The sequence below is a fragment of the Ixodes scapularis genome, unplaced genomic scaffold (assembly GCF_016920785.2).
Source record: "Ixodes scapularis isolate PalLabHiFi unplaced genomic scaffold, ASM1692078v2 PGA_scaffold0__279_contigs__length_252992795, whole genome shotgun sequence".
Classification (NCBI taxonomy): Eukaryota; Metazoa; Arthropoda; class Arachnida; order Ixodida; family Ixodidae; genus Ixodes; species Ixodes scapularis.
The window spans coordinates 192,945,080-192,952,638 of record NW_024609835.1 but is presented as its reverse complement, the minus strand read 5'-3'; the positions used below and the strand labels follow the sequence as shown (position 1 = coordinate 192,952,638).

General features: G+C 44.0%; 1 pseudogene; it reads left to right on the top strand.

Annotated features, from left to right (window-relative positions):
- The first annotated feature begins 631 nt into the window (after positions 1-631).
- Positions 632-1,188, top strand: LOC115328571 (annotated as a pseudogene).
- Positions 1,189-7,559: the final 6,371 nt, after the last annotated feature.

Here is a 7,559-nt window from a genome sequence, read left to right as displayed (position 1 = left end):
ACGACTACACAACTTGCGGAAACGGTTCTTTATTTTTCAGAAATTATTAACGAAGGGGGCAAACGGATGTAATATTTTTAGATTTTTCGAATAAACACCCCAATCGTCTTGTAAAACTATCTAAATTATTACCGAATGGCAAAGTGCTTCGGTGGATTAAAGACTACCTATGCAATAGGAAACAGCGTGTTGAGGTAAAGAAGGAACGATGATCATTAGTGCCGGTGCATTCAGGCGTTCCCCAGGGATCCGTGTTAGACCCTCTCCTTTTCCCAGTTTATATAAAAGACGTAGTAAAAGATAACATAAACATAAAGCTTCGCCTATTTGCCGACGATCTGGTTATATGTTCTGAAATTAGAAATGGCGCAGATCAAGAATTTCAATTCGAGCCTGAGAAAAATCAGTGACTGGTGCCAGACATGGCAAATGCAGTTAAACCTTGAAAAATGCGTTTCGATGAAAATAATGCGTAAAAAGTCTTCGTTGGTCTTTTCATACAGTTTAAATAACTCTTCTCTGCAACAAGTTTCTTCATTCAAATATCTTGGGGTCACTATATCTTCTGATCTCAGATGGATGCCCACATAGACTCGCTTTGTCAGAAGTCGATGTTCAACTGTAGTATCTGAGACGTAACTTAAGACACTATACACGTGCAACAAAATTATTAGCCTACAAATCTCTCATCAGGCCACTTTTAGAATATGCTGACATTATTTGGAATCCACACAGATTATCGAACATAAATGAACTCGAAAGAGTACAAAAGAAGGCATTAAGATTCATTTACAACAAATACAAAAGATTAGATTTTGTGAGTGCCCTATACAACATAGCCGGTATCCAGCCCCTCCAAACGCGTAAGAAAATTAACAAACTCACTTCCTATACGCACTGATAAAGGATGGCTTTGGAATGGATAGGTCGCGCTATGTCACTCTAAAATCTGCGTGAAGCACACGTATCTACAATGCCGTATTACTTACAGACAATTAATGCCATACCGACTGCTTCAAGTTTTCTCTTTTTCCTAAAACCATTACTGAATAGAATGAGCTGCCTTTTGACATCGTAAACACGACTTCCGCCCAATCATTTAAAGCCCTCGCTCTTTTCATTCTTTAAATAACCTCTAGGCTACTTGTTGCTTATTGTTTTGATTTTGTTGTGACTGCTGGCTTTTAGCCAATCTTTCAGCGCACTGCCCCCGGAATATTTTGGCAGCTATATATTTATTTATTTATTTATTCATATTACCCCTAAAGGCCCTCGTGAGAGGGTATTACATAGGGGGGGGGGGGTACATAAATCGTTCCAATAGGATCTAGTGCACATTGAACAACATATGAGAATACTAGAAAACAATCATAATAAAAATAATAAAAAGAAAATAAAGGATACACTCAAAAACAAATAAAAAAACATACACTCACTCATCACACTGCAATAAAGCTGAGTCAAGGTAAAAACAAAATAGTACACATTTGCTCTGCACGTTCCGGAAAAGAGGAAACAACAATGTAAAGCAGCAAAAGTTAGATGGCATCAGTATTTTGAATTTGTTCTTGAAACTTCGTGGAGTCTTTTTCTGAGGCAATGTGCGATGGTAGATTATTCCAATCGATTGTGGTACGTGGAATGAATGACCGGGAAAAGGCAGATGACTTACAGGTTATGCGTTTAACTTTGTAGGGGTGATCGCGGCGTGGAAAAATAACGGCAGGTGGTTCGAAGAAATCACCGTGAAGTGACGCGTGGTGGTAAAGTTTATGGAAAAAAGATAGGCGTGAAAGTTTGCGACGAAGGAGTAGTTCGGGTAGCTCTGCTCGGCGTTTTAGTGCTGTGACGCTGGAATGACGTGAATAATCTGAAAATATGAAGCGAGCGGCACGATTTTGCAGTGATTCAATATCGTTTATGATGCAAGCATGTTCGGGATCCCAAATGGCTGATGCATATTCTAATTTTGGACGTATTAGTGTGGAAAAGGCAAGTTTGCGTATGTTAGGAGGAGCCTGTTTAAGGTTACGCTTGAGAAATCCGAAAGAGCGGTTAGCAGACGCCAGGGTGACCTTTATATGGTAGTGCCATGACAGATCAGGTTGCAAATGAATTCCAATATATTTATAAGTGGAGACGAGGTCAACAGCATTATTATTTAACACATAGGAGGTAGGAATCCGGGGTACGTGATTAGTAAAAGACATAAACTTTGTTTTAGATCAATTTAGGGTCATTAGCCAGGAAGAGCACCATGCACTAATAGCATTTAGATCAGTTTGCAAAGCTTTCTGGTCATTGACAGAGGAAATTATATATCCCGAACTGAAGTTATGTTGGTCGGTTGTGGAGTTCAATGTCTTGTTCGCTTTCTAGCGTACATGGTAAAAGGTACACGGTAAAGTGTAATGATGCTCATTTTTTCATTTCATTGTTGTGCAATATTTCGGTTGTGGGTTTCACGGTTTCTGCTCTTTACTATGTTCGTTGCACTGGCCTTGTTCCAATTGCACGTTTCAGTCATTGTTTAGAAGCCCGTCCTACTGCGCCTTCCTTGAGAAGGCAGTAGTACCTGTAAATAAAATGAATAAAAAATAAAATAAAACAAAAATCGCCACCTTTATCGCACTGGCTGAAGAACAAGCCATCACGCGACCGTCCGCTATCGCTTCAGGAGGCCCAAGCAAGAGCAACGGCCGCTTTTGCCTTTCTTTAAAGCTAGGCTTTGAAAGTGCTCAGTCGCAATGCAAGACACACACAACGCTCCCTTTTGCAGTGCGTCGCTTAATATATCCCCCTCCAAAGACCGGCTTCTGGTGTCTCTGCACAATGCGCACTATATCCACAACGCCATGGCACACTTTGTGTATTTTGTTGGACTAGAGGGCACAATCACAAAAGAGATCAGAGCACAATCACAAAAAGTTGGGGGTTCACTTCATGCTGGTTGGCAAGCGAAGCTATGAAATCGCCTGCTAGGATTGCCCCCTCCACTATACGAAATGCCACCGCTGGTCGCATTGCCGTTTCTTTTCCAATGTCCTCTCCTCATATTCCCGCTGCTCCTTGGGAGTCTAATTCATGCGTGTTTATTTATAGTTCGAAGCTTACTAGATTCGATATATCTAATAGCATTAGAACATTTGATATGTTCCAATATTTTTGAAGGACTGCTGGTCAGTGATATAGCATGATAATTTATAGGTGAATTTATGTTTCCGGATTTATGCATGGGGATGACGCGGCTAATTTTAGACTCATGAGGGACATTACCAGACGAAAGGCATTCACGAAATATATCGGTTAAATGCAAAGACGACGCATGCTTTGTATTTTGGTATCTTTGAATTGATGAGGCCATCGCCAGATCTTTTGAGGTAAAGAGGTCGTCGGCATGACCATCTCGCGGCACCTCTATGGGTAGGCCATGGCTTACCCATATATGGTGCTGCAGTACCATTGAAAGCAGTCGCTAGGCGGGCTCTACTTTTTGTAGATGAAAGGCTTGTGACATCACTCCCCACGTCGCAAGCTGCCGTCGCCGCGGCAGCTTGTGCAGCAGTAATCTATACCGCGAAAATATGTGGCGTGCGTCACGTGCTTCGAATTGCAATAAGGAGCGTCTTGTCATCAATTATCGTGGTCGGATGCCTGCTGATTATTTCTTTAAACAAAAGCTCTGATGTATTTTGTATGCGCGATGACTGCTCTTTTCGCTTGAATCGCGGATTGTTTTCGTTCCGTTAGGACACCAACACAAAAAAATACTGCCAACGAGGGATATATAGCTTCGCTGTAAAAGAGGTGAACAGAGCAGCGACGTTGCACTTTCAACGATATTTCATTGGCTCGTCGGCTCATGCGTTGGCCGCCCTCCGAATTGCGCTGTCTTATGTAATTCCACGTAGCACGATGTCAGTTATTCCACCATTGTGCAGTGGTTCCGACTTTCCGATAATCCGCACCTGACTTTCGAAAAGGGTCTATAATGAAATGTGTTCAGTAGACCCGAGCACATCAGTCTCACCCAGAGCTCGATCGATGGCAACAGTTGCGGTAGCGCCAAACCAGGCTCGCGGCGCGTTTTCTAAAGCGTAGGAAATTTTCCGACCAGATATTTGTGTATGTACCTGCGCGTGAGTACAACAATCTGGCGTAATCTGCAATCGCACAATCACCTTTGTCGGGTCCAGCCGCGACAATGCGTTCGGCCCACCCTTGGCCTGGTAAAATCAAGCGACACCGAAAACACAAAAAATAGTTGGGGGAACACATAAACCTATTTTTTATTTAGGTAAGTAGCTGACCGCATGCCCTCTACCAACACCTTATCGGTCGTCTGTATGCAAACATAAATGAACAAGCGCATACGGGACTCGCCCTGATTACTTCACTCTGGCATTTTCTAGAATAAACCCTTTTGAAAAGCCCATCAAGGAACTTTGTCGGACACCATTGCTTGCTCACAAAGCGCCTGAATGAATCCAACTCCTCTGTGACGCAGCGCTCGTCTTAAATTGAAACTGAGCCGACTTCATACCAAACACTAGGCCTCGTGTCTCTGATAACTTACTCATACTATCTGAGCAAGCAATGGGGGACAGGCAATAGCCGATAATTTGAAAAGGGTCCATTGAGGACGATAGACGCCCGCTCTTAGCCGGACTACCATACACTGAAGCCAAACGTTGACACGTAATTGGTTATTTGGGACCAAAGACGCCAGATGACCACCTAACGTTTCCGCAGGAGGCTACCTCTAGCACTTGTCAGGCAATTTAGGCCCAGATATGTCAGATGACAGCCAAGCCATTAGAATATGAAGCCAATTTTTCCCAGTTCTTGGCGATTAGAGTCCGAAGATGCCAGATGGGAGTCGACCTTCCCGGTAGTAAGGCTCACTTTGGTATTTGCTTGGCGACTTTGGCAATATGCTACCAGTTTAGAGCCGAGTTATCAGGAAGTGGAGGCTAAATTGGACACTCGTTTGGTTATCTGGGCTCGAAAATACCTGATAACAGCCGAACTGAAAAGCGCTAAGCTTAACTTTGGCAATTGTGTGGCGATTTTTTTTCCCAATGAGTCCAAATGGCAGCCGAACTTGAAAGTGAAGCCTAACCCTTGTACTACTTTGGCGAACTAGGACCGAAATAACCAGACACTTGCCAAAGGAGGTCTGATTTGGATGTACTTTGGCTCATAGGGCTTGTCAAGGCCCAATGATCCTAGACAAAATCTACATTTTGGCCCAGGTCTTCGTGCTACCTGGGCAGTTGGAGCCTCGACAAAGCTGAGTGTGACCGGTATGTTGTAAATTAGGAATTGTTTTTTTTTTCATGCATCTGAGCAGCTACAATTCGAAGTTGAAATTAGTCAAATCATTTAAATATATAAGGTGATGAAGAGAATGCCGATGAGAAGGTGCAGAAATATTAGAGTGCCATAACTGTTCTACAATGTATATAATAATCTATTTCTTAGAACCATATTCAGGCCACTTGTTAGGACTAAGAAAAAGACTATTCGGTGCCCTCTCCTTTTAAGCATATGTTGCATTCGTTGTAGAAGTAGATTTACATTAGGTAGTACGGAGAAAGACGCAAGACGCCTTGTTATTCATCCATTGCAAAAATCCATTCTTCTATAGTGGAGACACTTGTTGAAATAATAACGGTGGAAACGAATGTTTATTTTATTGGGTGATACACTTTGTCGTCCAATTTGGTTCACGTTTCGCATATAGAAACGGGTGCATCATCCTTGGGAATGCAGAGATTAGGACGAGGCCAATCAAAAATGATTTTTCAAACCACCTCTCCTTAGTTTTCTTTTATCCAACTTATGACAGGCAAAACAGAAGTGGATCCTCAGATGCTTCACCTCTTGGACGCAAGACTAGGGCTGCTGAGAAGGCGGTATCGCCAGAAAAATGATCAAAAACTCAAGTCCAAGGTCGCCCCGATCGCAAGGAAGGCGGAGAAGTACGCCGACAGACTAGGAAGAAAAACTGGAACCAAGTGTGCAATCAGCTGAATAGCGAGAAATTTTTTGTGCTAAACTTAGCGGGGAAACTTTTTTCGCTAAATTTAGTGGGGAATTTCTTCCGCTATATATAGCGGGGAATTTTTCCCATCTGAATTTTGCGGGGAATTTGTTCTCTAAATTTAGCGGAGAATTTTTTCCGCTAGATTTAGCGTGGAATTTTTTCCGCAAAATTTGATGGGAAAATTTTCGAGAAATTTAGCGGGGAATTTTTTTCTCTAAATTTAGCTTGGAATTTTCCTGCCAAATCTGAGGGGAACTTTTTCTGCTAAATTTAGCACGGATTTTTTTCGCTAAATTTAGCGGGGAAATTTACCCATAATGCACCACGCGGTTACGCCGATGCCGACGGCGACGGCTGCGGCGACGCCGACGCCGACGCCGTAGCCGTCGCCGCTCAATATGGAAACGGGCGCCTAAGAGCTGCGCTTTAAAAAGACAAGATGAGCAAGCTCATCAGAAACAGTTAAAGCTGGAATTGGGGCTTTCTTCGACATCGTTGACGGAGAATGTCGTACAACTTGCGATCTACAACTTCTGGGAGGAAATGGTAAAGGCCCACAAAACAAGCAAATCGGAAAGACTCGAGCTCACTGCCGCGGGCAGAGCAACTCTGGAAAGTGTAGGCGACTGTACCCAGGGTGAGACAAAAGACAGAGGGTTCCGCTGGACTTCAGAAACTAGATACGTGTGGCGCCCATCCTGAGATTTATGCACCCGGAACACCACAGGAAGCGGAGGAGAGCCAGGTTGGAAGCTCTCAGGAAGAGAATTGTGATGAGCAATCTGCTTTGTGGACGGCCGCTGAAACTTGCTGGTAGCTGCGAGAGACAGAACCCAAGAGACATAAGCGGTGAAAGAAATGGATATCGTTTTGGCTGCTACGACGAGCAGTGACCGCATAACAAGAATCACAAACAGGCAAACAGGCAGCATGGAGAAATTTCTATGGGGGAGAGTGGCAGCTGCGGCTCTCCAGATTCTGACAACAAGCAGATAGCTTCGGAAAATCCAGATAGTCCGGGCCCCGGGGAAAGAGGACGGGACGTTAAATAAGGGTGCTCACGCCTTGGCTAGAGAATACATTCGCAGGCTTCCCTGGCTATGATCGAACACTCTTGAGCCCGGATGAAGGCGTCCCTAAAAGAAGTGCAGAGATAAAAGAACAATATTGGGTCGGAAGAAGGGTGTACCTACCACCCCACACGAGGCTATCCAGTGAGGAAGCGGTGTTTTGGAGGCAGCACCAGATCAACACCCATCCACATCGTACACTCTACCCCTGAGGCGTTAGCCTGCTCCGAATATGATTGCAGGGTTTGCAAGGCGCAAAACAACCTTTGCCGCATGGTGTGGAGATGCCAGGGCAGCACGGCGATAGAACCCATAGTAAGCCCATCTGAAAGCGGTGGGAAAGCCGGCTGATCATCGCGTACCCTGGTGAACAGATAATGCTAATCGACGAAAACCTGCTGGTAGCCAAGGACCGTGGTCTCCTGAAATGATCAAACAAC